Raw genomic sequence first — 13162 nt, 5'->3', positions numbered from 1 at the left:
TTTCCAGATATTTCTATTGAGCTAAGAAGAAAAAAAATTACATCAGAAAATGAGGTAGAGCTTTCAATTATAATATTTTCATCTCTGTATTCTTCTCTGTTGATAAAATCAATAAGTGCTCATTGTACGAGACATATGACAGGTTACCCACAATCCTATTGTTAACATTTCTATTTACCAAATGTACATTTTAACATGAAAATATTTTTCCCACATCAAATCATCAGCATTCTGAACATTTGCCAGTCAGTATGTGGCCATGATTGTCAGTACACTGAGCAGTGGTCTGAACGTGTGGCAAGTTCTAGTTTATAAATGCTATTGTATGTGTATATTAAAGTCCCTTTAGAAGCATTACTTCCTTCCCTAGCCTTTCTTACCTAAATTTGTCATATATTTTTCTCACGAATCTAGGAAAGAAAATTAAGAAAATGGTAACTGTGAGCTCTTCAGTCCATCTTTGTTAGTTTGCTTTTTTAAAAATAAGGTTCTCTCCAGCTTGAGATGACCAACTCTCTTTTGTGGTTTCTATTACAACTTGCCACCAGTCACAACAAATCAAATATACAAATCTCAGGACTTCAGCATTTAATTGCTCCATATATGAGAAACGTATCTCATCACTTTTTTCTTATTCACCTTAAATTTTGCAGTAGCTGAAGAACTTTGGAATGTCTAGGGTGAGCCCATTAGTCTTATGGCTAGGTCTCTTCAAAGACCATCACAATCTAGGGGATGGTGCTTTGAAGTCTATCTTTTTTCTACTTGTCCTTTGAATCCCCAGGGGCCAAGCATTTAATATTTCTTTAATCCAGAGCCAAAATGACTTCCTGCTCTAGTGCTGGCCTCGATTATGGTGCTAGAAAATTTATCTTCTCTTAATTAAGGGAATTACTGTGCTGTCCTGGAGCACTGAACGTTAAATTTCAAGGGGTAGGTCAACCATCTTCAGGTAGATACAAAATATTTTGTTTTTATATCTGTTCTGGCTAAATTTTTGGAATAAAGATAATCTCTGAATACTCAATATGTAAATAGCATGTGTAAATATTTAGAAATTGTCAAATTAAAAAGATGGAGGCTAGGGATTCAAAAGAGGATAGAGTCAACAAACCAGTTCTAATAGCAATACTTAATTTACTTACAATTATTGAGTTGAATGTGCTGTTTTTCTGGGAGAGGATAATGCTAGACTAACTTTCAACCAAGTTATTAAAATAAATATCACCAAATAAAATTTGGTGATACTGCAAAGTTGTTTCTCATTTAGACATCATTTATTAATTTATAGAAAGCTTACAATATGTAAAGCATTATCTAATACTAAATGATTGATTGACCAATTTTCTGCATATATTATTCCCCTAGATGAAATATTTATCTTCATTCTTATAAGTTCACAATCCCAATTCTTCAGCAAAGTTCCATTAAGTGTACTCATATTCAGTATTTCTGTTAGAGTAGCACTGCACAGAAGAATTTTCTGTAATGATAGAAATGTTCTATAATTTACACTGTCTAATACAGTAACCACTAGCCAACACGTGGCTACGGAGCACTTGAAATGTGGCTAGAGCAACTAAGGAACTAAATGTTTAGCTTTAGTTAATTTTATTAACTTTGAATTAAATTTAAATGATCACACGCAGCTAGTACTATATTGGACAGTGCAGAGTAAAAAGACATTCATACAAATTCTCAGCAACTCATTCAGGCATGATTCTTAAGAAAAAATCAATAAAAATCTTTTTTGTGTTTAAGCATATGTCTGTAAGTAGATATTCTGCAGCGGTTCCATTTATTTATTTATTTCATATTGTACCACCCTAAACACAAGAATTAATGACAGTTTAAAATTCTCGTCTATGCCTTGTCATACTGATACTCCCTTAGGAACTGAGCAGCTCAGCAGAATTACCAGCTCAGAACACTTGTGGATAACATTTTAAATCAGAAATCCAGATGTCTCATTAAGCTTGGGTGAATTTTAATAATATAAAGATAGATTTACATGTGGCAAAATTTAAAGTAACCATGTTTAAGAAAAAGCATGCCTGAGAGAGAGTTAAAACATGTCATATCAATATACAAAGTCAATCCTTAATTGTTCTCCTCCTTCTTCCTTGAATACGAGATCCCTCTCAGGGCCTTTGCACTGGCTGTTTGCTGCACTCTTCCTCCAGAGAGTCAGGCCTCACCACCTTACCACCTTCAAGTCTGCACCAGTATCACCTTCTCAGTGAGATCAACTCTAACCAGCCTATTCAGGAGCACATCTCACCCGCCCCTCAACATTTCCAAATTTCCATACCCTGCTCTATTTTTCTCCACTGCGTTTATTACTTTCTAACATACCATATAATTTATTCAAATTATTCACTTACTAGTTTGATATTTGTGTCCTTTAAATAGATGTGAGATTCACAAAAGCAAATAATTTGGGTCATTTTTTGTCACTGATGTATCACCAGTTCCAGGACATAGGCAGGTAGTTGGTGGCCCCCAATAAATATTAGATTCTGTCCAAAAGACTTAATGAATTGTCTAATTCATGGATTGGCAATGGTGAACTTTTTCTGTAAAGGGCCAGATAGTATCTATTTTAGATTTTACAGGCCATATACGGTTTCTCTTGCAAATTCTTTAAAAATGTAAAAGCTTTCTTAGCTTAGAAAGTACAAAAACAGACAGTGGGCCAGATTTTTCCACAGGCCATAGTTTACCAAATCTTGGTCCAATTTAATGGACAGATGCAACAGAACAATACCCACAAGATGACTCGCCCTAGAATTGTTTGTATATGATATTGTGAAAAGTTTTGTAATTATGTGTGATGTGTCCAATTTTCTTCAACTAAAAAGAAAATACGATCGTGGCGAATTTAGTCAGAATGGCCAGAGAGTGATCTAACTTGGCAACCTACATCCTTTCTATTCTCCAATCGACCAAAATTATTATTCTCGGTTTCTTATGAAACATTAATAGCAAAGTAATGTTTGGTTCTTAGTTTTTTAATAGATCGTGAACCCCATTAAAGAAACCAATAAAGGTTATGGACTCTTTTCTTGCCAAAAATATACATATACCTCTAATTTTGGATACTTATTTTAAGGACTCATGAAGTCACTGAAGTTTGATGTTCAGAATCCCTTCTCTCCTCTTTAGATTTACTGTCTCTGGCTCATATTTCTTTTGTGTATTTAACAGAATGCAAAGATTTGCTTTAAATGGCCTTTCTTTCCAACTTATAGTTAGAGGACATAGTGGAGAACGTCAAAGAACTTTAATTTGACACAGTACTTAGTAATTCAGCAAATACTTAAAAGCATACTTCACCTGAGATATCAGGCAGATAATTCCTCTTGTAATCAGGATTTTGTAGTAATGGAGAACTTAACTTTTTGTTGCTTTTGTTTATTTTTAGTAATCAAGCCCATAGCATCCTTAGACTCCTCAAGGCTGATAAGATCCTCATTCTTTCATTTTCAGGGTTAAAGTCCTAAACAAAAACAAGAGCATAATAAGTATCAGCATTCTTTCATTTCTTTAGTGGTGTCACCAAGAAGTCTAGGAACTGGACTTTTCTTTTCCCCGTCTGTCTAACATGAACCTATACCAATTTCATAAGAGCATATTCTATAAAAGAGGTATGCAAAGATAGCTATTTTACCAGTTCCTGAGTTTTCAGTGTCGAGTTCAGGTCTATGGTCTTAGATATCATCTAGAGCTGCAATTCTCAACCATGATCAAGAGACTGGGGTGCCACGCTGGTGAGAGAGAGGCATGTTAACTGATTTGTTACTAATAATACTTAAAGCATTGCTTTTCCCAAATACTTTACCTTAACAAAAAAATGTTTAAATAAACTTACTTGTAGTTATTCCTAGAATAGTAGTTCACTGCCATTTAGTTGGGCGTTCATGAATAAGTGGGAAAGGGTGAACTCCATGGGGGACAGAAAGTCCTCCAGTGTAACTTCATGAGAGCGTGTTGGTCATGAGAGCATCATCTGTCAAGTGTGTCTCTGCAGAAAATAATAAATGATGAGGACCACTGATCTAGAGAAATTCTCTCTCCTCATAGAAAATAGATACTCAGTCCTTATAAAGGAAAAATGCTACACGTATTCACTAATATTAATAGGCACCCTGTTTAATATTTCCCAGGGACATACGAGGTAAATTGTCTGCTTAGGTTCAAAAAAATATGAGCTGAAAATTATGCTGCTGCCCAGTTAATCACAATCTACTTACTGAGGCTGCTTGGGAGGAAATGAAGATAAAGTTGTGGCAAAGCACAGCCAGGATGAACAATGTCAAGGTCAGCTTCACACATATTGCTTCAAAATGACGGAAGTTACAATAAGAAGAAAAACTATGACAGAACTAGGATAATGACATATCTTTTAAATAGAAATGGATTGTTGCTCCAAAAAAAAGAAAACTGATTTACCTGCTTGATGATTCATAAATCCCATTGCCCTTCGAGAAGACATCTCTTAGTCTTGTTTTGTCACATTTTTAGATAAAGAAAAACCAAAATATATCCCATTAGCCAAAAACTAGATAACATTAACAGATCCGAGTTGGAGGTGCCTAGCTGTCATAACAGGCCCAATAAATTATGGATAGAGGGGATTCTGAACAAGTTATCTCCTCTCTCTTCCAAATATAATAAATTTTTTAAGATCAGAGTGCATATCACACAAAGTTAATAAAGTAGAAAATGACACTATTTACCTTCATCAAATAATATGCCAAGAAATTTATAGCTCAGCTCCTTGGAAATCTGTCTTATTTAGTCTGCTGTTTTGTGTAACATTTTAATAGCCAGAAGCAAATGGGGAACATAAAGCATGTTAGGCCAAGAAAAGCTTTAAAAAAAAACCTTTTACTTTATGTGCTGATTCTTTTTGAAATATCACTGTCATTTTTCTATGTAGGTGGCACCTATTAATGTTACAAAAATTAACATGTAGAATTGAGTAGTGGAAGTGGCAGAGAGTTACCTGATAAATAACTAGCTAAACCACAAAAGAAGAGATAATTGGCACGACAACTTCATGAATAAGAGTTGTCATTATCCCAGGTCTGTCTACAGTTTACTGCATGTCCCCAAGAACACCAGGCTAGAGGTCATATTTCAAAGAATGCCAGTTTATCTGAGGATGAAAGCAAAAGATTTGCCACTCTGAATCATATTAATGATCCCTTTAGTCTAGCATCCTTCCTAAGGCAGTAGTCAGTTTAAAAAAAAAGAAAAAGTTTGGGGAGGGGAAAGGAATCCTTCTAACCCTTTTTACCATTGTCATAGAAGAGTGAGTGGATTCTATGGAAGCTCTGTAAGGGAAACATGAATTCACTGTTCCTACCAGGAATTAAGAGCTATTTCTTGTTTTATCTGGCATCGTTACTGACAGCAACAATAACAAAAACCAAACACAAAAGCAAACATATTCAGTCTCTCTTATTATATCAAATCATATAATTATATAATGTTGGACAAATATAAAGAAACTCCTATTGTTGACAAATATTTTAAATCATTCTTTAGAATTCATGTAGCATTTTTAAACTTTGGTATTTTTGTTCTTTGTTAGTTAATCCTCATTACCTGCTCATGCGGTAAATGCTTTGCAATACCAGTTTTATAAATGAAGATGTTGAGATTGAAAAAGACTCAGGCAAATCTTTATATGTAAATAATACTCTGACAGGTTCATTGCTACTATATCACAAAATTTCAGGATTCTAGTAATAGTCATATGATGACTAAATGCCCACGAAGTGGGCATTGTATGCATTGTATGTATGGCTGAAAATTTCTTGAGGTGACCACCCACTGCTACCTGGGCATTCATTCCGTCTTTTGACAAAACTGAATTTTAACAGTTGTTTTTCTTTATTTGAAACTGCATCTAACCCCAATTTTAATGCTTTCCCTTAGTGTCATATAAAAGTTTAAACTTGCTTTTAAGTAATAAGTTTCATATATTTGAGCTGCCTACATTTGATGAAATAATCAGGAATTTCCCATAAGATTTATTTCAGTGTGTACCTTTTTAATGTAATTAAACATTTCATCTGAAGTATGAAATGTTTACAAGATGTGGATAGATTAATGGATCATCTATGTACCCACCATCCCCCTTAAGAAATACAGTATTACATTACAATGTAATTGAAAACCTCTAAATACTTTGGCTTAATTTTCTCTTCTCTCAAAATTATCTACTCTCCTGAATTTCATGTTTATCATTTGCATGCATTCTCTCATAATTTTAACTTATATATATTTATCTTTAAACAATATATAGCATTTTGACTATTTTAAAAATTTTATATAAATGGTATCACACGTTATAATCAATTTTTTTAATTGTGTTAATACTTGGTGACATTCAGTTATGACAATATATATAGCTCTAGTTCACTCCTTTTCACTTCTGCCTCATATTCAGTTTTTTCAACTTTTTAAATTTACGTATAACACAGTGAAAAGAACACAAATCTTGACTGTATATCTCAGTGAATTTTCAGAAACTGAACATACCTGTGTAACAAGCACCCAGATCAATCTCAGAGCATTACCACATCTGAGAAGCTCTTCTTGTGCCCTCTGTGGTCACATGTCCCCCACGATGGCAACCACTATCCTGACTTTTACCGCTACAGTGTACTGTTACTTGATTTTGAACACTGTATAAATGGCTTCATACTGTATGTATTCTTTTTTGTCTGGCTTCTGTTGTGTAACGTTTGCGAGATTCAGTAACGTTGTTTCTTCTTATTGACTATTGTTTGTTATCTAGATATCTTCTCAGAGATGGCTAATCCTTTATGTCCACAAATACAAACAATTCTTGTTTATTTGCAGTATTTATGTTTTATAAAGTTGCTGCAAATACAGATTTCCGAATATTGAATCATTACCCCTAAGGGAAATGCAGAATTAGGTTCATGCAAGCCTCAAGTCACATTTCCATGACCCTATCAATACATAAACCTATGTATTTCAGTTTAAAGACACCTGTTTTATTGTTAAAGACATCTGTATGTATTGTTGATTTATTAACATTGAACTTAACAACAGTGATATAACTCATACCCGAATGTGCTTATCTAACACATCTGTTTTCTCATAAGGCACACCAGAGATTTCTTCCACTTAGGAACAATAGACAGCACTTCAACACTACACTTGAGAATTATTTAAAACAGCAAAATAACTAACAAAAAGCACAAAAATGTGAAAAACATGGCACTAAATAGACCATAAAAAGGACACTCGTTTACAGTATGAGAGCTGAAACAAAAAGGTAGAATGTTACCTTATTTGACTTCAGCTGGGAAACTTGATTTTTTTTTGCTGCTCTGCACGTGTGGATGTCCCTGAATGACTAGGAAGGAACCGTGAGTATTGATTTCAGGGTTACAAATAAATTTCAGTGACTAGGCAAATTCACAGAATCCCCAAATGAGGACCCACTGTACCTTTTTTTAAAAAATCAACTTCACAAATGGAAGATAGTTTTTCTGGGTATAGAAATCAAGAGACTCAAAAGTCTACAAGTATTGCTCCGTGTCATCCAAACTTTTGTTACCATATCAGATACCTGAAGCCAGTCTGGATCTCAGTCTTTTTTTATATTTGTTTATTGCTTATTTTTTTGTTTACTACGTCGGGTTTTGTAGAAATTTTTTTCTTAGTTTATCTGAAACCCCTATTTTATCTGAAAAATAAAGAGATATTATTAGTAAATGTCTAGTATAGCTATTTTCATTGTTAATCCTCCCCAGCAACTAAAAAGCAAGTCATTTTTTGTTTTGTTTGTTTGTTTGCTATTGTATAATGTTTTCATCTCTTATTTCTTTGATTATTGGCTGTCTTCCACCTGATTCATTCTTTCTTTCTTAAAAGTACGTAAATAACAGATTATTTGGCTCTAAATTTCATGCTTGCTTTCTTTTCTTTTAAAATTTCTTTCTCTTTTATCTTTCATTCAAGTACAATTCCAGTATTTCTTCTTCTGTTTAATTTCACCTTTTAGGATTATTTATTTCATTATTCTCTATTTATGATGTTTTCCAATTCACAAAATACATTTTGTCTTTATATTTTTTTAAAAAATTCTTACCATGGATCCTGAAATTATTTTCCTTATATCCAGTGCATTAATCAAATATCTCTGAAAATAATTATTATAATTCTTTTTAAAATTTTTCCTCTTTTGTCTCAATGAAAGTTTTGCTCAGATTGGTGTCCATTTTTACAGCTGTTTTTCTTAGTTTGTTTATATTCATAAATTAAGGTGTAGCTTTTTAATTACAGGTAGATGGCATGAGATCCATCAGAAACTGTGTAAGTCACTTTTTAGTGCTGAATACCTACCTTAGGTTGGTGCTATGAGACTGAATGTTTCTGTCCCTCTCCAAATTCTTATGTTGAAAATTAACTACCAATGTGATGTTATTAGGAAGCATGACCTTTGGGATGTGATTAGATTATGAAAGTGGAGCCCTCATAAATGGGATTAGACCCCAGAGAGCTCTCCACCCCTTCCACCATGTGAGGTTCCAGCCAGAAGATTGCCATCTGTGAACCAGGAAGTGGGCTCTCACAGGCACTGAATCTGAAGTGCCTTGATCTCGGACTTTCCAGCCTGCAGAACTGTGAGAAATAAATTGCTATTTAAGCCACCCAGTCTATGGCATTTTTGTTATAGCAACCCAAATGGACGAAAACAGTTGGCATTCAGGTTTCACACAGGCATCTCCAACTCAATGTATCTCCTCCAAACTCATCTCTCCCTTTGCTTCTAATATTACCCAAGACAGGAATTTGGAGTTCCTAGACATCTCCCTCTTCATCAAATAATTTTATCTGAAACCTGGAGCTATTGATATATATGTTTTTTCATTTCAAGTCTTTCTTTTCCTCATCTAAACTTTCACCACTAGCATTGGCTTTCATCATTTCTCACTTAAATTGTTGCTGAGGTCTCTTAATTGCTCACTCATTTCCCAGAAATTTCTGTTTACACTCTCCTTACTGTTCCTGACCTTCAGATGTTCCGATACAGATTAAGAGCTAGTGAAGGCACACAAATGTCATCCCTAAAACCTTTAGACTCTCTTGCTTGGAAATAAAATGGACCAGCATTTTTGAGCCTGTGTGTCTTGTGTTTGTGTCTCAACACTGCTCCCACCCCACCTTCTTTTAGATTCTAATAGAATTAACTATGGAATTTATTACTTTCCTTTCCAATTTGTCCATTGAGACTACAAGAGAATCTATTGGGGGCTGACCTATTTTTTCCAGAGCTAGTTTATCACTATCCTTTCCTCCATTATACCATGTCACAGTGTACATTATATCTGTTCCACTTTTTCAGCTATTTTCACCATTACTGTATGGTTCTTCTTTGAATACAAAAATGGCTTTTTATTTTATTTCTGTGGCTGAACTGATTATCATCAATAAATATATAAAACAGTGAATTGACAATAAAGAAAATGAGACTGGCAAATTCGTGAGCACCACTTCCCTTCTTGCCCACTCCCACACACCAAAATATAAACCAAAAGCAAAAGTCAACATCCAAGGATATCTTATATACAAATTTTCCTAAGTATAAAACGCTTAAGAGTTTTCATGTTCAGATATTTGTATTTGCCCAATCTAATCACATACTAAACTAGAGAGTTAAAATGTAACAGTTTAAGGAAAAGAAGTCTTTAAAATTAGTTTGGTTGCCAATGTACTAAGTATTGCTGATGATCTTTATACAAAGTAATAAACCTTTGTTATTTTAAGAATTTGTCTTAACCCATTAAGTCTAAATTTCTATTTACCTGCTTTTTCCATTGTTTCAAGTTGTTTTAATCCTTTGGTGTCTCTGCTTTTAAATTGAAACTTTATAATGGACCACTAGGTTTCAACTCTTCCCAGGTAGCATTTTCTTAGCTCTGGAAGTTGATTTAAATTAGTAGAGATCAGCAATGTTCCCAGACATGGTAAACGATCAGGGGCAATCCCCTGTAGTTCTCTCATATAAGGTAAAAGAATAAGAGTCAAACTGCAGAGGAAGAGATTTAATTAAAATAACTGGAGAAACTGTCACTGAGAGTTGCATGACAAAATAGATTTTATGAGCAACTGATGCTATAGGACCAGAGCCAAAATTCTGGACTATGTAGGACATTGGAAGATTGATAGTTTTCTGGAATTGTGTAAACACAGTTAAATATAGGCTCAAGTTGTACTCATCCTGAGAATTCCTTCCCTGGAGACTTCCATCTCCTCAAAAGTCTTGAAAGACTTTTGTTGCCTCCATTTTCTCGCTTCTCCCCAAAGGAATTTTTAACTCTTTCCACTTTAATTCTCATATATTAAAATTAATCTGGCAGTAGTCACCACTGACTTCTTTCTACTTTTATGTTAGTTGAAGTCTCTGCTACATCTGGCATTTTTAATATCTCTTCTATTACAAACTCCCCTTTCCTATCTGGTTTTATGACACCAAATTCTGTCCTTTGTAAGTCTCCTTTTAATTCTTTGATTCCTGGTGTGCTGATACTTATCCAAGCCACTGATTTGTTTTCCTAGCCATGTCCACAAATATTTGAATTCACTAATACACCTTTCTCAATCCCTCTTCTTTCTTCATTATAAAATTTCTCACTGTGAAATTTCATCTACTTCTGCATATTCAACTATCATAGCTATGCTTGAGTCTCTTCTTTCACGAAACACATAGCTATATTTAAACAGCCTACAAATTCTCAGCTGAATGATTCAGCAACATCTCCAATTCAACATATCCAAAAATAAATTTTCCATCTTTTCTTTTGGGGGCATTGTGGTGTGGCGATTGATTAAGAGGTTGGTTCTGGAACTATGCTCTGCCCATGCTGCTTCGCCATCTACTAGCTTATTCCCTTGAGCAAGTTTCTAACTTCTCTGGGTCTCTGTTACTATATGTGCAAAGTGCAGGAAGAATACTACTAACTTCATAAAGTAGGCATGACATTTCAATAAGTTAATACATATAAATTGCTCAGCACAGTACGTGCTAAGTTCCTGATAAAAGAGAAGAATTTTAATTTTTACTATTCTTATTGTTAACTTCCCTTTCTCACTGAAGATTAATATCTGCCCATTTGCCCAAGCTGAGACCTTGAAGTAATTCTACCAACTTCCTCACCACCCAGATGTTCAATTCCTTACTAAATACAACCTCTCGTGCTTTTAAAGATCTCTTATAAGAGCCAGCCTGGTGGCGCAGCGGTTAAGCGCACATGTTCCACTTTGGCAGCCTAGAGTTCACCAGTTCAGATTCCGGGTGCGGACATGGCACCGCTTGTCATGCCGTGCTGTGGTAGGCATCCCAGATATAAAGTAGAGGAGGATGGGCACAGATGTTAGCTCAGGGCTAATCTTCCTCAAAAAAAAAAAAAAAAAAAAAAAAACTCTTACAGCTGTCTTCTCTGCATCCTATTGTTAATGCCATAATTCCATCCCCTACTGGCAGAATATTTTTTAGAACTTCCTAATCATCTTCTCTGTCTCTATTCTCTCTTCTTCCATGAGTGTGATATTTCTTGAAACAGAGCTGATTCTGTTACTTCTTTCAAAACTGTTATCTACAGTTTGTTTTTCAAATAAATTCCAAACTTTATAGCATGTTATAAAGCTCACAATCTGATCCATTCCTAGCATCAGCCCATGTTGCCATGTCCTAGTCCTGTCCACTTAAACCATGCCCTTGTAAGCCTTATGTGCCTGAATATTTTGTCTAAAGTGCCTCGTCTACCTGGTAAAGTCATATTCATTCTTTAGGCCCAAGTCCAAATACACCTCCTCTCTATATAGCTCCCTGATTCTCTTGATCATTCACCCTCTTCTTCAGAAAAGTTGCTTGCTTACACATATTTTTCACCCTATTAAAGGGCATTTCACATTATATCATTGTTGTTTCTTTTTCTATTTATTCTACTCTTAGATTTTGGTCTTCTTAAAGAACAGAAACCATGCCTTCTCCTGTATAATTTAGCAGCTAGTAGATTGTTTGGTATTATATTAGTTAGAGCTAGTTAATTATAACAAATAAACAGTCTCAAATTTAAGTAATGGCTCAAACACAATCCAAGTCTGTTTCTTGCTCACAAAGAATGTCCATGTCATCAGGGAAGCTCTGCTCCACACACTGATTTGGGGACATGGACTGATACAATGTCTGGAATCTTCAATTCAGAGCTGTAAATGTTGATCATGGAAAAAGCATTCAGCTGATCGAAAGGGAAGAGCATGGAAAGCCTTAACAGAAAGATTTTTTGTTGTTGAAATCACAAATCACTTCTGCTCACCCCGTGTTGGCTAGAACTCAGCCACATGGCCATACCTAACCATAAAGGAGGCTGAGAAATGCAATCTGTCTGCCGAGGAAGAAGAGAACAATAACCCTGGTGTGTAGCTGCTAGAATTCTTTGTCACAGACATATGGTAGGAACTAAAAAAAACCCAGTGAATTGAATGGTAAATTAAAAGTGCTTGGAATCAGAATTCCTTATGGAGCTTTTGAAAAAATACAAATGCCTGAGCCACTATCCTAAACCTTCTAAATCTAAATATCCTGCTGTAGAGTTAAGCAACCTGTATTTTATAGTTGCACAGGTGATTCTGCTGTATAGGCAGGGTAATGATTCTATGAGTAGTAACTAAATAGACTACTGAACAGCCCTTACAACATACAGAAATGGAAATAGTCCTTACAGCACAGACTAAATTAGAAGATTTTTTAAAATAGGTTAAATTCTAAATAAAACACAATAATTGATCGTTTTAAAAACTCAATAAAATGAATGTTAGACTCAAGACTTCAAAAGCTCCACATTGTTGTGTACATTTTCTCAAATTTTCTCCTGTAATAAATACATACTACACATGATCAACTGAAGTATAAGTTCTCTAAGAGGACTTTTTCTTTTTTTTTAATTTTCTTTTCACCTCTAAGAGCGCCTCCAACAATAGTTGGTATTTACTTGGGATCAATAAATATCAAAGGATTAAGTTCTATCATTTGCTCTTTGCTTTGCAATAGGTTTGAGTAGAGGACTACACTTGAATTAGTGAATGACTTCAGAAAAGGATAAGTGGCTTT

General features: G+C 34.6%; 1 long non-coding RNA gene across 1 annotated transcript; it reads right to left on the bottom strand.

Moving 5' to 3' along the window:
* Positions 1-3336: 3336 nt before the first annotated feature.
* LOC123284344 (uncharacterized) lies at positions 3337-9976 on the bottom strand. The gene is made up of 4 exons (XR_011502478.1): positions 9855-9976; positions 3872-4024; positions 3671-3767; positions 3337-3499 (listed from the first exon to the last, which is right to left on the bottom strand). It is a non-coding gene; the product is annotated as an uncharacterized lncRNA (long non-coding RNA).
* Between the last annotated feature and the right edge of the window lie 3186 nt (positions 9977-13162).

Source organism: Equus asinus, chromosome 3 (assembly GCF_041296235.1).
Source record: "Equus asinus isolate D_3611 breed Donkey chromosome 3, EquAss-T2T_v2, whole genome shotgun sequence".
Lineage (NCBI taxonomy): Eukaryota > Metazoa > Chordata > Mammalia > Perissodactyla > Equidae > Equus > Equus asinus.
This window is presented reverse-complemented; position numbering and strand designations above follow the sequence as displayed.